Source organism: Cyprinus carpio, chromosome A11 (assembly GCF_018340385.1).
Source record: "Cyprinus carpio isolate SPL01 chromosome A11, ASM1834038v1, whole genome shotgun sequence".
Lineage (NCBI taxonomy): Eukaryota > Metazoa > Chordata > Actinopteri > Cypriniformes > Cyprinidae > Cyprinus > Cyprinus carpio.
In genome coordinates, this window is record NC_056582.1 from 22237608 (window position 1) to 22260232 (window position 22625).

At 38.5% G+C, this 22625-nt stretch overlaps 1 protein-coding gene across 16 annotated transcripts in view; it reads left to right on the forward strand.

Moving 5' to 3' along the window:
* Positions 1 to 22625, forward strand: part of LOC109098356 (calmodulin-binding transcription activator 1-like) — a 285375-nt gene that overhangs the window by 37829 nt on the left and 224921 nt on the right. Inside the window, exon 2 of one of the 16 annotated variants that reach the window (XM_042766815.1) lies at positions 16789 to 16868. The exons of the other annotated variants lie outside the window; for them this stretch is intronic. The gene's annotated coding sequence lies outside the window, so the exon portion shown is untranslated. The remainder of the gene's footprint in view (positions 1 to 16788; positions 16869 to 22625) is intronic. 16 annotated transcript variants of the gene reach the window in all.

Genomic DNA, 22625 nt, shown 5'->3' on the forward strand with positions numbered 1-22625 from the left:
CCTTTATTTTTTTAATTATCCTTTTCTTTCTATTTTGAGAAATATTTCATGTGTTTTGCGAGTGCCAAGTAATAATTGCTAATTAGTCCTTCAGGCTTTTGAGCAGAACGAGAATTCCTCACTCCGGCGCCTGATGTGCAGTGAAAACAGAATAAAGTGGAGGCTTGTGCCGAGATAAATACGTAATCACTCTATCAGCAGGTATCAAACAAACAAAGTAGAGAGCTTTACAATGCTAATCTCTGCTTTTTTAGAATAGAGTATCCGAGCGTTTTTAGTTTGTCTTTATTGAATGGTGTTTTTTATTCTTTATGCCTCATCTTTACAGGCATGCACTGGCCTACACTGCACAGTCTTGTGGCTTGGATTTGTTAACACTTCTTGTTGAGGGCTCACGCGAAGGATTAGCGCAAGGGGAAATCCTGCAGAGTTGACAGGAGGGAGGCAAAGGCAGGATGTAGCCGTGCACCAGATGAGCCTCAATCCAAATTTCCCCCTTGGCCAAAGTGCTCATCCACAGATGAAAGCCAAACCCGGCTCTGATATGCTGATCAAAGCTGTCCAGCACAGGACACCAAAGCGGCACCTGGAATTTCAATGGAGAAATACTGAAATTACGATTCATAAAAAGAAAGTTGAAGCTTCACCCATGTAAACAGGCCCCTGGAGTGTTTATCAGTGGTTCATTTATCTGGAAACAATCCGGAGTTCTTAGCTCCCTCCAGTGCTGTGTTTTCAAGGCAAGTAATCTAGCTAATTAAGGCACATTAGAAAAGTTCTCCTTGTGGTGAGCACTTCAATCATATGTGTTAATGGGTAGCAGAGTCCTCTGAGCTTAAAGTCATCAGAACTTTTCTGCCTGCAGCTATAGGTGAGTGTGTGAGGTTCTTATTGGCGGTCAAGGCGGCTTCCAGAGATCATTGTCAAAATCGTTCATTAAGGTAGCAGATGGCATCAGCTCAGCTAATTCTCCTCATACGCATCACATACATCAAACAGAGAAGCTCAAGGATGGTCATTGGTGTCATTTCCTAGTCACAAGTTCAGATCATTAGTCAGTCAGTACATGCGAAGGTGTTGCTGTACGTACCAGCACAGCCCAGAAGTGTGACTTCCATCAGATGTGACTATAAAGACAGAAGATAAATCTTTCTTCAGCTCTGCATGTTTGAACACACACAAAAAAAAAAACCAAAAAAAAAACCCCACTATGCTCAATGTTTGATCAGACAAACGTGCACCATAGAGTAGCCTGATATTGCCTCCGATCGGTTTCCACAGTCCATAAAAGAGTACGTAAAACAGGTGGCATGCCGAGGGCGGGAGGGTCATGAAAGCGGCCTGCAGTCTGTTACTAAAGCACACTGGTTTTTATATGCCAGATCGCATGTTGTCCGTCAGAACATCTAACTGTGTAGCTGTGTGGATTAACCACAGCAGGGTTTTTTTGACAAGGGTCTGGGGCCCTCAGAGGGGCTCTAGGAAGAAACATTTGAGAGGATTTTTTTATTTTTTTTAATGAGAGTTAATGTTTCAATCAATAAAATATTAATAGATCAATTCAATATTTGAAGATATTTTTTAATTATTATTTCCATTTTTTCCCACTTTAATTAACCATGTTATATTTGATGAAAAGTGGGTATTTTTCAGGGATTTTTTTTTTATGCAGATTACATCTTAACAGTAGTAGCTGGTGGCAGGTGCCCATTATAAGTGAATCAATCCTTCAACTGATTTATAAAAAAACATTGATTCGTTAAGGAACAAAAATAGTGACTGTCTTTATGAGTGAGTCTTTGAATTATTCACTCAGATGTCTTGTTCAAAATACAATAAAATATATGGCTGTGTTCACACTGTAAGATTTTTAAATGTGAATTTACTCTCTCTTCAGGTTTAAATGTACTATAATAGTTGGTTGATAAAAGTTTGCTGTTAACTTTTACAACTTTTACGAAGTACAAAGTATTTTTTGCTTTAGTGCAGTGACGATTTGGAAACATGAAAATGTTTATATTTTCAGGCTTCTTATAGTGCAAGTAGGTTTTTATACATGAAAACATACAACTGATTTTTTTTTTTAGGATGGGGGTTCCTTAATCATATGTGACCACTAGACCACAAAACCAGTCTTAAATGTCAATTTTTTAAAATTGAGATTTATACATAATCTGAAAGCTGAATAAATAAGCTTTCCATTGATGTATGGTTTATTAGGATCGGAAAATATTTGGTCGAGATACAACAATTTGGAATCTAAGGGTGCAAAAAAATCAAATACTGAGAAAAACGCCTTTAAAGTTTTCCAAATGAAGTTCTTAGTAATGCATATTACTAAACAAAAATTAAGTTTTGATATATTTACAATAGGAAATTTACAAAATATCTTCATGGAACATGATCTTTACTTAATATCCCAATAATTTTTGGCATAAAATAAAAATGGATAATTTTGAGCCATACAATGTTTATTTGGCTATTGCTAAAAATATACCCCAGCGACTTAAGGCTGGTTTTGTGGTCCAGGGTCACATATATTCTTTGCATCAAAAAGTGAAAATCTCTGTACTACAGAATGCTCGAAACTGTAGAGCTGGAGAGAAATGTCTTACCAATGTAGTGATTTGTCTACATTTCTTGAGGTGCTTTTCATTAAGGTTCTCCCTTCTTTTAGCACAAGAAGCAGGTTGGTGGTTGTATTGCTTCCTTTTTAAGCCGGATTCCATCTGGAGCCCACCGCTAAATGCATTTGTAGGGAATACTACCCAAAGGCTCGAGAGAACACCTGTCTCTGAATGGCTCGTTCTAACTGCTCCACTCCAAGACAGTTTTACAACAACTCAGAGGATGACATGAAAGTGCAGGAAAAAAATTCGAAGTCAGCACCTGAAGGACATTACTCGCTCTATTATAGTGCTAAAATGCACCGGTGATCGTAGCACCTCCTGTGAATGTCATATGTGCGGTCTCATATCCTTCCCCCATGCTATTTATTGTTGGATGATAAGTTTTATAAGCACAACTTGCTGAGCTGTCGAGGGTGAAAAGGTGGCATGTAGTGCACATTCCTGAAAGCACAACACTGAAGCACCGAAGCAATGTATAAGCCTGACTGCAAAAATAACCCGTTTTCTTTGTAGTCTCCTCTGCGTGACACTCAGAAATTATTTCTTTTAGTAACACGTTCACATTAAACTCTGTCTCTGTATTTTGACTTCAGAAATGTCTCAGTCCCTGGAGCCTCGCCAGCTCACACGGACTGGAAAACCCCACAACGTGAAAACAAATAGCGGTTCCACACACCCGGGGGCAGAGGTGATGGGCCGCAGACAGAGCAGAAATCTCTTGTACTCTTGAGTCAAATCTGATGCCCGGCGGCAGGCCACGAGGCAGAAATCACATTCTCACTTCTCACGAGAGAGTCAACAGGAGCAGCGGGGAGCAGAAATGTGAATATTGGATATCCCTAGGTGACAGGCAAACTCAAATAACCGTCAGTACAGCTGTGGATCAGTGAATCCACCTCAGGAAATAAGATGGAAGGGAAATTCAGAGCGTGGGATAATAAAAAGACAAAATAGCAAAATTCAGTGATGTACAGACCGTAGCAGAGCGATAAGGACGGACGGGGTCTGATTACTTCATCTAAGCTTTTATAAGAGGATAACTCAATATCTTTCTGCTCTTGCATGGTGTCATGAATAATACGGGGAGCGTGTAATTTGGGGATCTGCATGTGAAAATGCATGTTTGCGCGTGCAGTCGGATCTTATTATTCAGCCGTTGCGCTGCGCGGCTGTGTTCAGCGGTGTCGGGAGCTGTGAGATTAGTATTTTCCTTAAATTCATGGCAGTGAATAATTTGAATTTTTAGCTTTATATCTGAGTGACTTTTGACAATAATGCAGTGATTCTATTATCTTCAACAGGAAGATGCGCTTCTCGGGCTTAACTGCAGCAGTCTGCGCTTTATGCCATAAATCTTGTGAATTTATGACCAGATTCATATTTTGCCAATGCAGCTATGTGGAAATGCACACTGTCTACATTTGGCTGAGCATGTCTACATCTGTATAAAGCACTCAAAGCACATGCACACTTAACAAATTCAAGTATTGACCTCACCATTCAGCTGATTGATAAAGCGGCCAATGCACAAAGAAGACTTAGAAGAAATCAGATCTATAGTCTTGCTTTTCACCAAAGTGAGACCCATGGAAGCAGATAAAACGAAGCATGGTTTCTTCTTTCTTGAAAGGTTGTGCGGAGCTGCATTAGTGAAGCTCACAGAGAGAAATCTGCGAGTAATAACTCAGAAAATCGAGTAATTAGCACGAGCAGCTGTAACACAATGACCCCTATTCATCAAAGCCATTTACTCTAGGTACAATTTGAAGCGAACCCTTTGCCTGCAGGGAGTACTTATCAGGTATTTTTTTTTCTCAGTGTTGTTTTTCTGCTACAAGCCAAAGATGATGAGCTGTCCATGTAATGTTAAACACCCTGTGGTTGGATGGAGGGGTTGGAGGGTGATGAGATACTAACCCAGAGGTCAGGCTTGGAGGATTTCGACATAGAAGAATAATTATCCAATGCAGGGAAAACGGGGGATAAAGTGTAGCGTGCACTAATTGCAATAGTTGTAATAATTGCACATAATTCAGGGTCGTTGAGAATTATGCTGACTAAAGGACTCGTAAAGACACAGATTCCACGGCACTTTAATTCCACTGGCAGGATGACAAGCAGAGAGGCAGATAGTCCACAGATGAACCTCAAGCTCTGATCTTTGTATGAGAACAGGTGACATCAAGCATTAAACACTAACCTCTTTCAAATGACCCAATAGAAGGCAGGAGATTGCAGTACAAGGGGACAGATAAAGATATCAAATGAGCTTTATTGTGGTCCATTCAGTAAGCGAGTCTCTCAGTATGGTAGTGCACTGGCAGTTCATTGGCATTCAAAACTTGTTTCTCCAGAGAGAAAAACCTGCTTGTTTTTGTAACGCAGTCACCTATCAGAGCAGCATGTTAACATGGCAGTGTGTTTATCCTGTTGAGTGATAGGGTGCCATCACATTGGAAGCTCAAGTTGACACATCCCTCTTTGTCTTTGCCATCCCCTTCAGCCAGCACTCAAATTCGAATCCTGGAAATCTGGAGAGAAGAAGAGAGAGAGAGAGAGAGAGAAGGTGCTTATCTGCATCATCACAATTCTCTCTTGATTGGAGCGTCAATGGTCATCAATGTTTATTATTTATTTTTTATTTTTTTCTGTACACGTGTATTTGCAAAGTGGGTCAATGAGTTTTTTTTTTTTTGTTTTTTTTTTTTTTATCAAAACCATTAATTTAATAAAAAATACTCTAAAAATTCATTTTGTACTTCTTGATAACTAGAATATACATCTTCTGTGACAAAATTCAAATTCATAATTTTTATAGGGTATGAATCAAAATTGGCAGTTTAACAATTGTCCTGATATCATAATGAAAAAATAAATCATAATAAAATGAAAAGCCTACTGTAATTAAAAAATAAGTGAATTATTGTAACGATAGTTATATCATTAACTGGTTTAGCATCATTTTTTGCACATTTAGAATTAATATAATTTAAAATAGTTATTTCTGAGTCACAATTTTTTTTTTTTTTGTAAATTGCTTTTGTGACTATGAATATTTGAAAAAGTTTTGTGCAAACAAAGATTTTCATAAGGTTTATCCTTTTCTTTATCTTGTATACTCTGAACCGTCTTTGACCCATGTACCGCTTCAGCTAAATGTTGCTTTCATCATGAGACTAGGATGTCTATGTGATCGAGTCACATAAAACATGTTTGAAGTCAAAACAAGCCATGTATTTATGCAAAATGTTTTTAATGCAAAAACAGACTTTTTCCCCCGCATTTTCTTCCCCCAGAATTAATTATTATTCCGCCCCACATTTCCTATTGTAATCCCTCACTGTTCTGTTGCTCCCTACAGGCCATTATTTTATCATGAATGCAAATTCATTTGAGTTTCTGAGAGTCATCCTCTGTCAATACAGCTTTCAGAATGGGGAGAGCGGCAATAGGTAATATGCCTAATATTAATAACACTCATCGATAAAATAACAATCACAGATACGTTTTTTCCTCTTCAGTGCTCTACACATGCATCAGTCTGCCTGGATGTGGATTTTAATGGAGTCTCATCTGAAGGGGTAGTAATGAATGTGGCAGGGTTTTGTTGGAGACCAGAATGAATGGCTTTCTTTCTGGTTTTGCATGCTGATGCATACGCACTTCTCTCATTTGATTGTAATGCAAAAGGCGCGATGGCAACCGTTAATCAGTGCCGAGGTGTAGAGATTAGTATCTTTAAGTGGAATAGATGGAGTGGGATTTGAACTGCATGGGCTAACTTTGATAAGTTAACTTTGGCACTTTGTCTCTCGGGTCTGCAGGCCGCTGGAAGACTGGAATATCGAATGCTCTCAGAAGCATAAATGTTAGCCTTAAAGGTCATCACACTGAGTTTTAAAGATTCAAGTGGTCTTGTTTTGTTACCTAGACTAATGCACAACACATTTCTTTTAACAAAAGAGCTCTTATGGCTTGACATTTTCAAAAATTTTCATGTTTTTCCACAACAACCTGAATGGCAATATGACAAATTAAATATTACTAGAAATCTGATTCCTAGATGTTTGTGATTAATTTTTCAGTAGTTATTGGTGTAATTTTCAGGGAATTGTGGTGTATGATATTTTAAAATGGTGTAGTAAACCTTAACCAGGGAGAAATTAAGCAGAAGCTTATCTCTGTGGAGACCATCTATCAAACAGCAATGCAAGGTTTTTTTGTTTTGTGTTTTTCTTCCAGACAGGTTTTTGTATCCATAATGACCAGCTCTTCCCTTGCTCCACTCCCCGCAGGACACAATTACCACCTCTACACAGAGGACAACCTCTGTCATGTAAATGGTCCAAACCCCTCACATTAGACTGAAAAAGGTTTTCTTCTGCCCCTTGAATGGATCGTGTTTTTTTTTTTCTTTTTCTGTGAGCTGAGCCACATTTAAAGAGACACAAACAGCTCCTGACTTCAAAGAAAGGAACGTGAAATGACCTTTTCATGATGTGCGCTCATAGAAGCTGAGTGCACATAAACACACAGATTTAAATTGATCTCTTCCATACATATTCATGCCTAGAGCATTTACAGAACCTCACATGTGTGGCCGGAGAAGATGGTCTGCAGTAATTGAGGTGTTTTGAGTTTGTAACCTTGAGTGCATTTCAGCCCTGATAAACACAACAGGTCAAAAGTGCCTCTGTGTGTTCTATGACAGAGCTTGAATTCATCCATATGTACACATATTGTATAAGCTCTTAAACTTCGCTATCTGCTGTGTAGAACATAAAGTTCTCTTCTTAATATGGGATGATACTTAATGTTAACGCTGGAGAGCTAAAGAGGTGAAATTCTAACATAAAAATACATTGCACACAAACATAGTAAAATATATTTAATGTATGTATTTTATATTTGGCAGCTGTATTTTTATAAAGAAATTATTTATGATTTATTTATTGTGTGTATATGAATTGTGATCAAGTATATCAAATTATCAATAATCATTTTTTTTTATTAATATTGAAAAAGTTTCTTAAGCTCAAATCTTTTTTTTTTTCTTTTTTTGTGCTGAAGTGGTGCATTCTGGGACAGCTTTCTCCACGAAGGCTATATGCAATGCTGCCTTTGAATTTACGTTCATTTAGTCATTTTTCAAACACGTTTATTAAGGCAGCATAAGCTTATTGCCTACTTTTTTGGAACCATCTTTGTGTCGTTAGTGCACTTATGATGCTGTAGAGTTCCCCCTATGTAGGCAGCTTGATTAGGTTTTAGAACAGAGCTAGTGTGCATATAGTTGTATATATGAATTGGAGTGGCATTGTTGTTTAAATGTAGGGCTGCTAACCAGTAGGTTGTTGGATTGATCCACTTTTAGTACTCTGTTGCTTTAGTTAAACTGTCTGTTAAATGACTTGCATGGAGAAAGCTGTATTTGTTTGTATTGTATTTCTTTGGTTTGTTAGAGCAATCAATACATATTCATACATAAAATATAAACTTGCACTGGAATTGTATTTGTGTATGTGGGTGTCCGTATGTGTGAAACAAACTGTGGTACGACCGCCTCAGTAATTGCTTCTGAGAACACACAAAGGCTGTCTCGTTGCTATGTGACAGCAGTCGTTGAATGAAGGCTTTTTCTTGCCTTTGATTTGATGGACAGGTCTATTGAGGAGGGCGGGTGTTGACGACTTTTATAGCAGAAAAAGATGAAAGAGAATGACAATATGTTTACCCGTATCATAGAAATTTCATACGTGGAACAGAATGCTGCTGCTGTTGCAGTCTGCTTCCTCAAACACTGTCCACTAATATTGGGTTTGTTACGTGTCTTTTGGATATCATTTGGAACATGGATATCTCATCAAGAAACATCAGAAATGGGTTCAAGAGTTTCCAGGGATGGAATTTTACATCTCAGAGACTGTGAAAATAGTCACTGTTCTTTGGCTAGAACATCTATTACGGCAGAAAAGGTCTAGCGTGTGATGTTTCTCCGCGTCTAACAAGAGCTATCATGGTTGGCAAGACATCATTAGTGAGGGTGTGTGCTTGCCTGATAGACTGTCAAAGGACATGTGAACTCATGAGTATCATTTTCTCTTTCCTTTCTCGTGGCCAATTATCATAGAGAAGTTTCTTTTTAAATGCCTACAACCAAGAGTCATAAGAGACAAAACTGCTCAGCTTTCTGTCTTTCTACTGCTGTCACTGATGATTCAGAAATTCAGACATTATAGCACCTATTTTTGCCTTACGCAGAAGCAAGCTATTTATCTTGCCATTTGTAATTTGACACAAAACAATGTTAAACCCAAAGACATTTCAAACATGAAGTATTCAAGTGTACGGCTTGAGATGATGGTGAGCTTTTGGGATCTTGACTCGCAGTTGATCACATACTAAATATTATTTATATTATTAATTGTTTATAATGCATATATATATCATATATAAATGTATTTAATTACATTTTTACATTAATTTAATTTTATTTTCTGAGGATAATTCATCATGGTATAAATGCAGTAGGCATATTAATTTTTATTTATTTATTTATTTATTTGAGTTTTTAAGTAATCTTGGTGTGTGTTTTTGTGGGATTCGCTACACAAAAGGATACATTTTGAAATTCTACAGCATAAGCCCCATGTGCTGTTTTTACAAACTCATTCACACATCATAGACCGGTGTGCTTGACTCCTTATGCACATTTTTCCACTCATCGGTTAAGTTTGCATATGAATGATGGCAAACAACCCTAGCAGTCAGCAGCACAGCTTCACCCAAACAATTTGGCGCAACAGTCTGCCAAATCACGAGCGTCGCTTCGCTGCACCAAGCACACAGCTGTAAAAGCCCCCTCCACCAGATCCGCCCATAATCTAAGTGTTTGTTCTGTTTTCAGACAACGATGCAGTTTTGAGCTAAGAGCTTTGCACCAGTGAGGGCGTGTAGCTCTTCCATCCTCAGCCGGTGGAACACTGTGTCTGAACAGCCCTTGACACGTGTATACACGTGACCCCCCTTTCTCTCTCACTCTCCCCAGATATTTTTGGCTACCGCCTTGAGCTGTATCTTACTTCAAAGATGAGCAGAGGTGCTTTGTTTTTATTTATTTATTCCTTCTTTTCTCTATTTATTATTAATTTGTTCCTCCTTCAGCCGCTCGCAGACTGGAAGGCTGAGCTGATGTCATGGAACTGGCTGGGACTGTTTTGAAACAAAGGCGGAGCATCTGCCGGAGTCCCTCGCAATCTGGACTTGACGTCCTTCTGGCTTTGGAACGAAGAGATCATTACTGAAAGCTATCCTGACCTTGTATTGTTTTTTTGAGGGATTTAGAGAAAAAAATTGCAGTTATTTTCAACCTAATGCCTGTGTGGCATACTGCTAAGACATCCAGATAACGAGATTTGTATTTTCTGAGGAAAATACTGTTACATTCTTAAATATAAAGCTCCTAAATCAGATTTATTTTGCGGTGAAGCCATGGAATAACCATTTTTGGTTCCCCAAAGAACCTTTTAGTGAACAGTTTCAAAAGAAAAGTTTTTTTTTTCTCAGTGTGAAGAACATTTTAAAAATCTAAAGAAATTTTTTACACTATAAAGAACCTTTTGTGGAATGGTTCCACACACTTAAAATAAAGGCCTCTAAAAGTGGGTTTTTGCTGTGATGCCATAGAAGAATCATTTTTAGTTCCCCAAAGAACCGTTCAGTTCTTAAAAGAGCCATTTTTTCTTACTGTGAAGAACATTTTAATAATCTAAACAACCTTTTTCCACTACAAAGAACCTTTTGTACAATGGAAAGGTTCCATGGATGTTAAAGGGGTCATATGATGCTGCTAAAAAGAACATTATTTTGTGTAATACAGTGTGTTTATGCGGTTTAAGGTTAAAAAAAACACATTATTTTCCATATAATGTACATTATAGTTTCTCCTCTATGACCCGCCTTCTGAAACGTGTCGATTTTTACAAAGCTCATCGTTCTGAAAAGCGAAGTGTGTTATGATTGGCCAGCTATTCAGTGTGTTGGGATTGGCCGAATGCCTCAAGCGTGTGACGGAAGTGTTACGCCCCTTAACATACTATGCCGTCTCCCAGGCCAGCAGCACGAGACTCAGTCCAGCTGCTCTGCTCGTGCACGTCCCATCATCACTTTCTTTTAGTAGTCAAACCATTCAGATAGATTTGGTGAACTGTTAAAAACAAATAACTAATAAACACATTCGTGGATTAGTGCATACTGGAGACACAAACCGTTTCAAACGATTCAGATAGATTTGGTGAACTGGTTTGACCTGTTCACTAAGAAGCTCCGGTTAAATAGAAAGATTTGTTAAACATAAAACCATGTCTGCATTTGTGATCTGAGAAACAACAAACAACAAGCCTACTCTACTGATCAAAACTCGCGTTTGAATCATCATTGGCAAATTATTTAAATATTAAAAATGCACCTACAGGCTGTGAGTCGGAAGCGCCAGACTGTCCTTGCAAAGTTTGAACTGCACAACTATATGGAAAAGCCATTGTGCCACAGACACATTGTAGGCTACTGGTTCAGGAAACAGTCCTCATCCTCCATAAAATGCGTAGCACACATCTGAATATTTGGGTTGGACTGTTCTGGAACTGTGTTGAAATACAGCTTAACCACTGATTTCTAGTTGTGTCCTCTTTTGGAAAGCCAAACAAAGTTTCACTTCAACGAAACACACAGCAAATCCACAACATGGCAGCTGTGGCAACAGAGAGAATAAAGTTAGACCTTCTTTCTTTGCGATAACATCTGCGCTACGCAAATCAAACCACACAACAAAATAAAAAAGTGAGACCTTGTTCAAAATATAAAAGAGAGGGGGGTGTGGTTGATCCTTAACTTTTATAAAGAATATCTCTTTGGATTTGAGACTTTAGTCTTTGCAACTTTACAGATCTTCTTTATGCACCAAGAGCTTGTAACACTCCAAAGAGAAAGGAAAACTTGAAATTACATCCTATGACCCCTTTAAAGGTTCTTCATGGAAGCTCAGATGCCAGTAAAGAACCTTTATTTTAAATAGTTGACTTGAAAGATGTAATTGTATTTCGATCATTTATTTGCGATGCACTCACTTAGGCAGGATCTCATTCACTACATTTTTCCTTCTAATTAAACAGAATAGCACTTTTCCTAATCAGACTCTTGAAAAAGAGTTACTCTTGTTCATGTCAAATCATTGTAATCCCCTAAAGAAAATGATATCTGTTGCCTTTTTAGAGGTAAAGATTGCAAAAGGTCAAACCTCCGTTTAAGAAAAGGTCAGCCACTCCATGTCTAAGTGTATAACAACAAATTTTGTGTAATAGTCATTTCAAAACATTTTTGTGGTAATACGGGAATTGCTTGACAGGAGATGCAATGATGACGATAATGGTTGAAAACGATTTAAAGAAAGTTTAAGAGGTATATAGCTCACAGCCAACCTAAACACAAGCACGCTGTCAGGAACCCGTGACCTGCAGCTGAAAAAAAGAAGAAGAAAAAAGAAAAGAAAATGAATTCGTACATGCTGGGCATTGTGGGAAACAGCACTTTAAGGGGCATTATACTATAATGCCTACACCAACCTTTAACTCCCCTCCTGTGCTTTTTCACTTAGGGGGAGAGTGAGAGAGGAACCGCGTTCATCAACAGTGCCTTTTTTGTGACTGTGGGGCTAAAACAATATAAATAACAGGGGCCTTGAAGGATTGGTGTGCTGCGCTCTGACAGTGAGATAGAGTATTGATTGTGAGCGCAGTGCTAAAATTGCCTGCCTCCAGGCACACATGTTGGCAGTTCTCAGAGAATGTGAGGCATCCTCTGAAACACGAGAATGCTGTCAGTTATAGCCATGTAGAAACAAAACACCAAACATTTGAGAGCTGCAATTCAGCATTACACTCTGGCCACTTTATGACGTCGACATTATCTCAGTGAGCAGCTACAGAGGGAGTCCATTTGTCAGAAGCAGTTCCGTTCTTGTCTGTTCCTTGAAAAACAAAGTTGAGCTGAGACTCCAACGCAATCCGCGAGCAGTGACCTATTGGCTCTTAAGCTAACCGGTTCTCATTTAGGAAATGGATGCCATGCTGTCAGGGCAATTTTTACATGATTAAAAAACCCCTAAGACAACCTTGCATTACCTTGGCGCTCCATTAATAATGTACAGGAGGCTGATGGGACTCTAACAGTGTGGAGAGCAGCAAATCATGCCAGCTCAATCTCAAATTCATAACCTGCCTGTCCTCTCCCATCCACGCTGAGCACTGTGTTCCTGTGACAAGGTGTGATGCTTTGAGCCTTGATCAAACCCCCAACTGTAGTTGTTTGGAAATTATTTTATGTTATCCCTACAATAAAGACAATATCTGAGTTTTTGGTTGAGAAAGACACAGTAATTGGCAAACTACTATATATATAGAGTTTAGTATATTTTTGTAGATATATATACAGTAAAAAAATCATTACTATATATATAGCAATGAGCTCCATCATGTTCGTGTGAAAAGGGGAGGGAATGAAAAAAAAAAACTTCAAATGGCTTTTAGGCAAAGCCTTTGTCTTCTAAAGAATACAAGGAGTAAAAGTCTGACCTGAAGTGGCTGTCCTAAGTGACAAGTCACTCCATCACCCACCAGCGACAAACGTGAAGCCACATCACTTCAAATCCCCACTCACATGGCTTTAGGATTTAGGGCTCTTTTAAATACTTCTAAAAGTAAAAGTACTTCCTCTGAGAGCAGGAATATTGACAAAGCTTCAAAATCCATCTTTTATAGCACTACTCTTGTGCAGGAATTGCCTTCTGCTGTATGTGGTGCTGTTGGAGTATTGTAGTTGCTCTGAGTGGACAGCCAAGCTATATTATTGTGTACTTATTATTAAGTTATATTATTGGGTACAGGTTGAGTTAAAACACAATTGCTTTTTAACATATGTGGTCACTGTGGGACTAAATCAGACGTCCTTTTGCCCAGAATATAGATTCAGTAGGACTTGACGGTTTAAATTTCAAGACTCCCCTGCTAAGACGTTCAGGTATGTTGCTAGTCATGATAGTTAAAGCATCTTAGGTCCTAGTAAACTATCTAGGAAATCTTATTGGTTAGTTACACAGCTATAGATTGCAACAGTAGCCATCCACTTTTTCAGCGGTTTTGGTTCTGGATATAATTTTCCCATTTTTATTTAAGAGTTAAAATCAATGAACTAAATCATCCACATAACATTAATTGGAAAATATGCATTCAAATAATTAAACAGTTTGAGATCATATAGGGCAGTGGTCTCAAACTCAATTCCTGGAGGGCCACAGCTCTGCACAGTTTAACTCCAACCCTAATCAAACACACCTGATCTATCTAATCAAGGTCTTCAGGATTACTATAAACTTCCAAGCAGGTGTGAGTTGAAGCTGGTTGGAGCTAAACTCTGCAGAGCTGTGGCCCTCCAGGAATTGAGTTTGAGACCTCTGATATAGGGGTTATTTCATTCGCATTGCTTCATGGGATTGGATGGGCAATTAAAAGAGCTCTTGGCTTGATTTGCTTGCTTCGATTCTCTGATTGGTGGAGATGTCTGTGCAGAATCATGGGTAAAGTAGTTTTTCACCAACAATTCCAATGTTAAACGTGATTATTTAAAAAATAATTTGAAATGCTGGCTGGTTGCTTCAAAAGAAGCATTGATTAACAACCTTGCAGCTCACAGTTAGTCTGTCTTTAAAAGTTTAGTGTTTAGTGTTTACTTCTGGATCCCTCTTGATGGCCATATTGAGCATGCTGATCACTTTTGAGAGCCAAACCCCTGACCCTTTGAGATCCAGCTCAGTGGCAGACACATGTCCAGTCAAGATGGGGCATCCCTTGCCATCTTGACCTACAGATCTTGCTGTCACTCCCCAAGTCGATTTGCATTCTCTAAGTCAGCTCTAGCTATTGGGAAGATGTGCCAAAATGCCTTGGGAGTTTTGGCTCCCTTTTTTATGTCTGACCCTTCGATCCCTTCTGCTAAAACACCTTTAACTCTCTCAGTTAAAGTCAAGCACTTCTGGGTAAAAGAGAGGCATGCACTGTCAAACCACGAAGATATACCTAGCAAACATGCTTAATTATCCAGCCCTTCCCCACAATAGCTATGTTCAAAGTGCACATCCAGGGGAGTTTGGAAAGGAATGAATAAATCTAGCTTCAGTGTCGTACAGAAATAACAAATATTGATGAGCTATTCAGAGTGTATTTCCCAAAGGACGGGTAATTGCGCCGCGTGTGCTCTTGTACTTGAGAAACTGCATGGGCTAAAATGAGCTCCTTACGTGACGTCACGTGAAAGGGCCGTGTTGATGAATGTTCATGTCTTCTCTGATCCGAAGTCCGTGTTTGTAACAGTCACCCTAATACAATCTCCGAGATTGGTCGGAGGGTAAGTGGGAGAGTAATTTGAACATATACACCGTTGAAGAGCAGCTCGCTAGAGGGAGGTTGCTCCCATCAGGCCAACATAAGCACTTGTATTCTCACCGTGCTTTCATTTTCATGCTTTCTAACCACCTTTATGGCGCTTCTTAAATTACTGTATGCATGCATTTGACTCTAATGAACACTGTTGCGGTAATGAAATGAATAGTAGTAGGCAGGGCGGCCCGGATGATTCAGCAATTCTTATGTGAGGGAAGTACGAAACACATTTCCTTATTGCTTTAATTTTGTGTACTCTGCTGATCTTTTATTTTCGCAGTTGCTGCGAGGTGGAAAACTATCTCAAGGACACCTGCTAATCTTGCTTTTGCTTATGTTTAAGTCGTCGGATCTGAGCACATGGAATAATTCCCTCATCATGATTGTTTCCGTGCTTATTTACGACGAAGCGGGTTATTACTGTGCAGAACCTTTTCTGTTCACAATCATTAGGTGCGGGAAAATGAGATTCCAGAATCATTAGATGAGGGGGGATTTTTGTTGAAGGGGCAAGAACAATAGACTGCTTTTGTTAGCACTTCTGTTTGGGTGTAAGAAACCATCACAATTACGCACACCGAAACGGTTGTAATTATGCCGAGAGCATTCGTCTTTTTTCTTCCCATTAAAGCTTCTCCGCATATCGTCGAGGAACACTTCTTGTCCACTGAACGGGAGACATTACTGGAGCTGTTTTTCATCTGGCTCGCCCTGTAAACACTATTTCATTTTCCTGATGGCTTTTCGCTGGTGACAAAACGTTTTCTGAAAACAAGACAGGGCGAAAAATGCCAGCAAGCAGTCTTGGGTCGTTTTATTGTTCTTTCGCAGTTGCCGTGTGCTTCAGGACTGGTGAACGTAAGAGCAGCGCTCAGGCTAATCATATTTTAGCTGCCGCAAGGGTTCATTAGCATGCAGCTCCATGCCAGCTCTGAAATCAAAGGCCTGACCGTGTCCAGGAGGTGGGCTAGCTGCGCCCCTTAACTCACGTTGGGTTTGTTGTTTCCGTCATGGTTGCAAATGAATGGCTTGATGCTAATCTACATGGGAAGATAAGAACACAGCTACAATTAAAAACACATTAAAACGAAAAATAATCGCATGCCCAAAACATTCCATGCGAGTTCAATAATTGCATCAAGCAGCATATTCCCTGTTTGAGGAGCAATTTCTGATTAGACTTGAACGTAGTTTATGTTAATTTCATTATGTTTGAACATTGTGGGGGGAAAAAAGGCACAGGAAAAATTCCGGCTTATCCATGCGATAAGTAACTTTTAATGTTCTCAGTGGGTTTAAGATGAAAAACAGAGTCATTTCTTACAGTAAATCTCAAAGGTAATTTATAATGGGCTAGCGGAGCATGTGTAGCACGGGAAGGACAAAAGCGGGAAGCATGCATAAATTGACCAGAGCGCTTGTGTTCATAAAGCAGCCAATTTAAATGTAGTGTTCAGCTAATGAGGCCGCTTTCCCTTTTGAGCACCGAGTACTTCCCTCCCTAACTGACCTATTGTTGACAATGTTTGTTTGTTATCTTGTTGTGCTAATGACAACTAATCTCAGTTGTAAGCCTGCTCCTTCTGGACTGTATGCTTTCATAAAACTGTCTTTGGCCAGTGTGATGGCTCATTCATTCATTTTCCCTGTACTTTTGTTTCCTTCAGAGACAACAGAGCATCTGCCGTTGTGGTTTCCCAGTTTTTTTGAACTCGTCATCTGAACCTTGACCTCCATCATAACCTTGGTAACCATTTCATCTTTTATTTCTCCCATCATTATTTCCTTGTTTATATAGTTTCCCCTGTTATGTTTGCTTTAGTTAGTCATGTGCATCTGTATGAAGGCTTGTTTCCACCGTGGGATAAAACAATGTAATTGTTCTGATTATTTTTCTTGCAATTCTTTGTTTATATCTCACAATTCAGACTTTTTCTAGAAATTGAGTTTATGTATCACAATTCCGACTTTTTTTATTAATTTTGAGTTTATATCTCACAATTCTGATTTGTGTCTCACAGTTCTAAGTTTATATATCAATTTAGATTATGAGATAAAAAAAGCTTTTTATTATTATTATTATTTTTTTTTTGTCATGTGGTGGAAACTAGCTTCCATACATCAGTGTGGTTTATTTATTTGTCAGTATTTACACTTTCTTCCCCAATCTCTCCAAAGTTATAGAAGGAATGTTAATCCTTTTTTATTTTCTTATATATTCTGTTTATTTTTCAGACATATTCTCTTTGACTGAATTTGTGAGTTATGTGAATTAGCTTTTCTTTTTTTTCTGTGAATTGATACTAGCTTTCAGCTGATTAATGAACCTATATTTTACTTTTTTTATGTCAATTGTTTTTAGTTCCAAAATCATTTCACTTCAGTTTGATTATTTAAACCACTTATTGATACCATGTAAATTAATACGGCATAGTTGAATTGTAGTAAAAGCTTACTGGAGCGTTTGGTCTATCCTTGTCATCAAGACTTTGATGGCTGAAATTGTCTCTCCTGCTTAACAGATGACAAAGGAATCAACTGCTTATCTTATAGTTTATTCATTGCTGACCATATCCCAATCCTAAAACATCCAGATAACAAGCCAGCATCCAGCTCACACTGAAGCGAATGGGTAAACACACACACACAGACACAGGGCTGTAACAGCTGACCTTAATAAGCCCTCGTCGGGTCTGACCTCTGCATCCAGGCCAGTCCTGTGAACACAATCGGGACGGCGATCCAGACAGCTGTTTTTTATCTGCTCTGAGCTCTGCCGTCACGTACATGAGGCCAGCGTGACATGTGCACTATGATGTGAAAAGCATTCAAGGGCGGCTAATCAGTATGACAGCTAGCGTGTCCTCTTTTGTGAGGGTTCAGGAAGCTAGAGAAGGTTTGGTGCAGTAGTTTTGGCAGTGCAACACCATTTTGTCCTGATGCTAAGCTCTGCATTAGTTAAGGAAAATTAAGTGTCAGGTAAAGTGTAGGCAGTGCTTTACCGACTTTATTAAGCCACAATCGTCTTATATTATAAACCTACTGATGCCATTCACCATCAAGTTTAATTAAGAACAGTTAATTGCAAAATCTAAATCAGTGGAGGCCGAAATTATGCGTTCCGACATCACTAATTATTGCTAATTATGTTTTGTACACAGTTTATCAGATTTTCTGGCTATGAATGGACATAGTTTGATATTCAATCAGCAGTCAGATGGATTTCAGTAGATTTCTTTATTATTGCATGGTTGAATTGGTCCAAAACATTTTGTGGGACATATTCCATCACAAAATCAAAAGAAAATCAAAAATTGTGAAAAAATTATTATATTAATTAAACACTTAAACAACTTTGCCAAATCAAGTATAAATAATCCTGTTTTTTTTTTTTTCTTTAATTAAATTGTGAGTTTTTATCTTACAATTTGGACTTTTTCCCTTCACAATTCTGAGAAGAAAATATTGTGAAATATTAAAAAATTCACAATTACACAATTTTTCAGTGGCAGAAACATGCTTCCGTAATTTTCTTCATGCAATTTTTTTTTTACATTTTTTTTTTTGTGTTTTTTTTTATGTGTTATTTTTTTTAATCTTATGTAAATATGTCCAAAACTAATTGTAAACCTTGGTAGTCCAGCATTTTGGGAAATATCCTCACTGCAGAATAATGCTGCATGCAGAAAACAAGGCAGAAAGCCGCTTCATGATATGAGGGGTTGATGTTGAAATGCCTCAGCAGTTTTCAATTTCCAACAACACCTAGAAACAGCCAAGACCCCGAGCCAGCTATATTTCCCACACAATCATCAGCCCCATACAAACCCTCTCCTGTGACAATTTTCAAAGCCTCTCCAATATCACTGTGCCGTGCACCTACTTACAATTGCCATCAATTAGCTTTGTGTATTAATGTTCCGCTTTGCGGCAACGCTACGACGCAGCATAAAGATGCTGTCACTCGAAGGTGCATCGCTCGTTTGTGAGATAAGGTAAAACAAATTGCTCCATTGTTTTATGCCGCAGTACCGGTTTCAAATAGAGCCTGTCACAAAGCGAACAGCAGGCGTTTTGAACAATAGATCAGATCTAAGCTGCATGCAGGGGTCGGATCCTTCTTAATTCACCTCGACCTCTAACGCTTTCCTCGTGGACATTTAGTCTTTTGAGACTGTATTCATATAACCTTGCTGTACAGCTAAGCCGTTAGGTCAGACTGACCCATATGACTGATGTCCTCTTTTCAACGTATACATCCCATCGGGCCGGGCCCTCCTGTGTACGGAGCTACAGATAGAGGTCAGATAGTTTTGATTACAATGCCCTGCTCTGTTCACGATGCTATCTGCCTTTTACCTGAGAGGAAGCTCTTTCCGCATCATTCATCTTTGCTCTTTGAGTAGCTCTGGTAAATAGTACACATTGTGTTTGTTCTTTCTCCGGGGGAAGATGGATTTAATAAATCTTTGTGATATACTACTTGTCATATCATCGGCAAGTACCTCACTCAACCTTTTAGCAGGAAGGGAAAAACATATAAGTAAGCCAGGGTCAATAACAGCACGTCACAAGTGTTTGTCTCTGCGGGGGTGGCAGAGGTTTGCTTGCTCTGAGACATGCCAAACTATAATATGCTTCTCCTGCACTCATTCAGGTTTAGTACAATGTGTACCGACGTGGTGCTGTGTCATGAACAATTCAGTCTGCCCACTGAAGACCCTCAAAGTGATCCCATTGGCTGAAAGGACTTTGAATGGGTACTCCATTCAGTGCTTGATTAATTGATTTGCTCCAAAATATTTTAATATAAACCTTTACAAGTATATTATATATTCAATATATATTACATTTAGTTCACATAGAAAATATCTCAAATTATGAGATGTATCATAAAATAATAATAATTTATATTATTAATATTATTATATTATTTTTTTTATATAGGGCCTTTCAAGATTAAATTAATAAAAATTAATTATCTTTTTTTTACATATTATTGTATGTAACCAAAGCTTTTTTTTGCTTAATTAAGCTACCTTTAAGGTGATTAGCCTGCTAGCATCGCCTGTACTCAAATAAAATCACCTATAGTGCAAATGAAAATCTAAAACTATATGTTTTTATGCACATCATATGTATTTTGTTTGATCAGGTATTATACGTGATTACATTTACTGTCTACACCAGAAACTGAAATGACAAACTTTTATTTTCATGCAGGAAAGCACATTGTAGTGTAGTTTTACTAGTTTTTGAAATTCAGTTCAAGCGTATCATTGTTTAATCGAGTCACGTGAGATGATGTATGCATATGCGTAGTCATAACCAGCTTTGTTGGGCAGCTAAGCTGGAAGAAATCAAATATTAGCGTGAGGTCCATTGTGGTGTGATAAGATCGCCTCTCATGAAGTGACTTTGACTTCATTCCCCTCCAAACAGAAACGTGTGTCAGATCTGCTTCGCTCGCCACAGCTCAGCAACTTGGCCAAATATGAAATATTTATTTTGAGCTTTGGAAAAAAAGCTGAGTGACGGTTGTGAGAACCATCATAAATACTATGCACATCAAAGATGCTCTTTGCTTTTAAAGCTCAAGTAATCTTTATAAGCCCCAGTATAATAATGGGGTTTAATAAAAGAAGCTTCCCGACCAGAGAATCCTTGCTCATTAAACACGCCTTTTGTGACAAAAGATGTCAGAAATCGAGGTTTGATGTAATCCTAAATTTCCTAAATGACTCTTATGACAGTAAACCTGGCCGTCTGTGTCCAACATGCATTCGTTTCCCCTCAGGTGGCGTGCTAAGATGCCAGACGGCTGTAAGGAATATGTATTTGTATGGGTATCCGTCTCCATGCTTCACACTCTTGTGTTTCCTCAGTTTGCTTTGTCAGACTCCATTGTAATTCCAAACCAGGTACAGGGAGGAAGGGAGCTTTAAATATTAAATCAATGAGGACTACGGACACCAATCTATGGAAAAAAAAGAGGGAGGCGGGTGAGTGGGGGGGGGCATCAAAATTTGAGGCAGTTGCGCAGGGACCATCTCATTTAGCCAGAGCTCAGAGGCATGCCAAGATTAATATTCCTTGCCTATTTGGTTGTATATCCCACAACCACCCAAGTCTGTCTGGGCCGGCGGGCCCCACAGTAGCACAGATCATTTTTAAAGTGCTTCATTATTTCACCAACCAGTCTCTCTCTCTGTCTCTCTCTCTCTCTACCAGGTCTCTCCATTGATTTAATTAGTGTGCAGAGAGAAACTGTGCGTTTGAGATGTTCCATGATCTCTACTATGTATGATGGAGCATCATTTGGTAATCTGCACCATGTCGGCTTTCTTTATTGCCCGGCGGTGAGGTGTACTCCCGAGGAGCACGTTGTCTGACGGCCACCATGACCATGATAAAGTATTGGTGGGCTTTAGAGTCCTTGCATTTCATTTTAATTTTATTTATTCATTTGCATGTGTGTGTGTGATATGGTCTGCGTTTCCTCTGGAACAGTTGGAGAATCGGATAAATTCCAACATTCTGAGGACGGACCCTTGAGGAACACCGTTGCACAGAGACAGTGATTAATGCACATGACTTACCTACACTTTATTAATACTTAAGGCAACACTTCATCATGTTTTAGAAAAAATTAGCTGACTTGCAGCAATTAGTGCTTTTATTTTCCACCGCAGATAGATTCATAAGAACAGCTGTGAGCCAAAACACATGTCCACGATTTGGTCAAGAGGGGAAGACTGCTGAGTGAGTTTTCCAGGCTGAATGGGTGTAGCATCTGCCTATATGGCGTTCTGGCAGAGTTTCTGAGATGAGATGAGATGAAATGAAATGAGCTAATCAGTTTGTGCCATGCTTAATTTAATCTCTCCGCTGCCGTGCTATCGATTTGAGTTTTGACTCCTGATTTGCAAAAAGCAGAAGAAGAATGTCATATAGTAATGAGGTCATGTTATTAAATGGAAGCGGCTACTGAAATGTTCTTACATTTGTTTTTTTTTGTTTTTTTAAATCAGTGAGATGGTATTTTGCAAAAGTTTAAGCTAATTAAGAGTGGTCTTAACAGAAAGCACACAGGAATCAGGTATTGTTTTAATATAGTTAATAAAATAGTTATTCTTTTATTTAGGTTGTAACTTAAAAAGATGTACACTACTGTTCAAAAGTTTTTATTCAGCAAGGATGCATTAAATTGATCAAAACTGATCGTAAAGACATGAATATTACACAAAACGGTTTCCACAAAAATATTAAGCGGCACAGCTGTTTTCAAATCAGCATAATATTTGAAAATATTATTGTTTTAATGTATTTTTGTTCAAATAAATGCAGCCTTGGTGAGGCGGTGAGACTTAAAAAAAAAAACACGTACATTTATTTAAAAACTAATATACCAATTAAACATACCCAATAAAATCCAGTGTGAATTGAAGCAAAGGCTTTGTGCATTAACATCTGAACAAGGAAAGATGGGAAGTCTGATCATGAT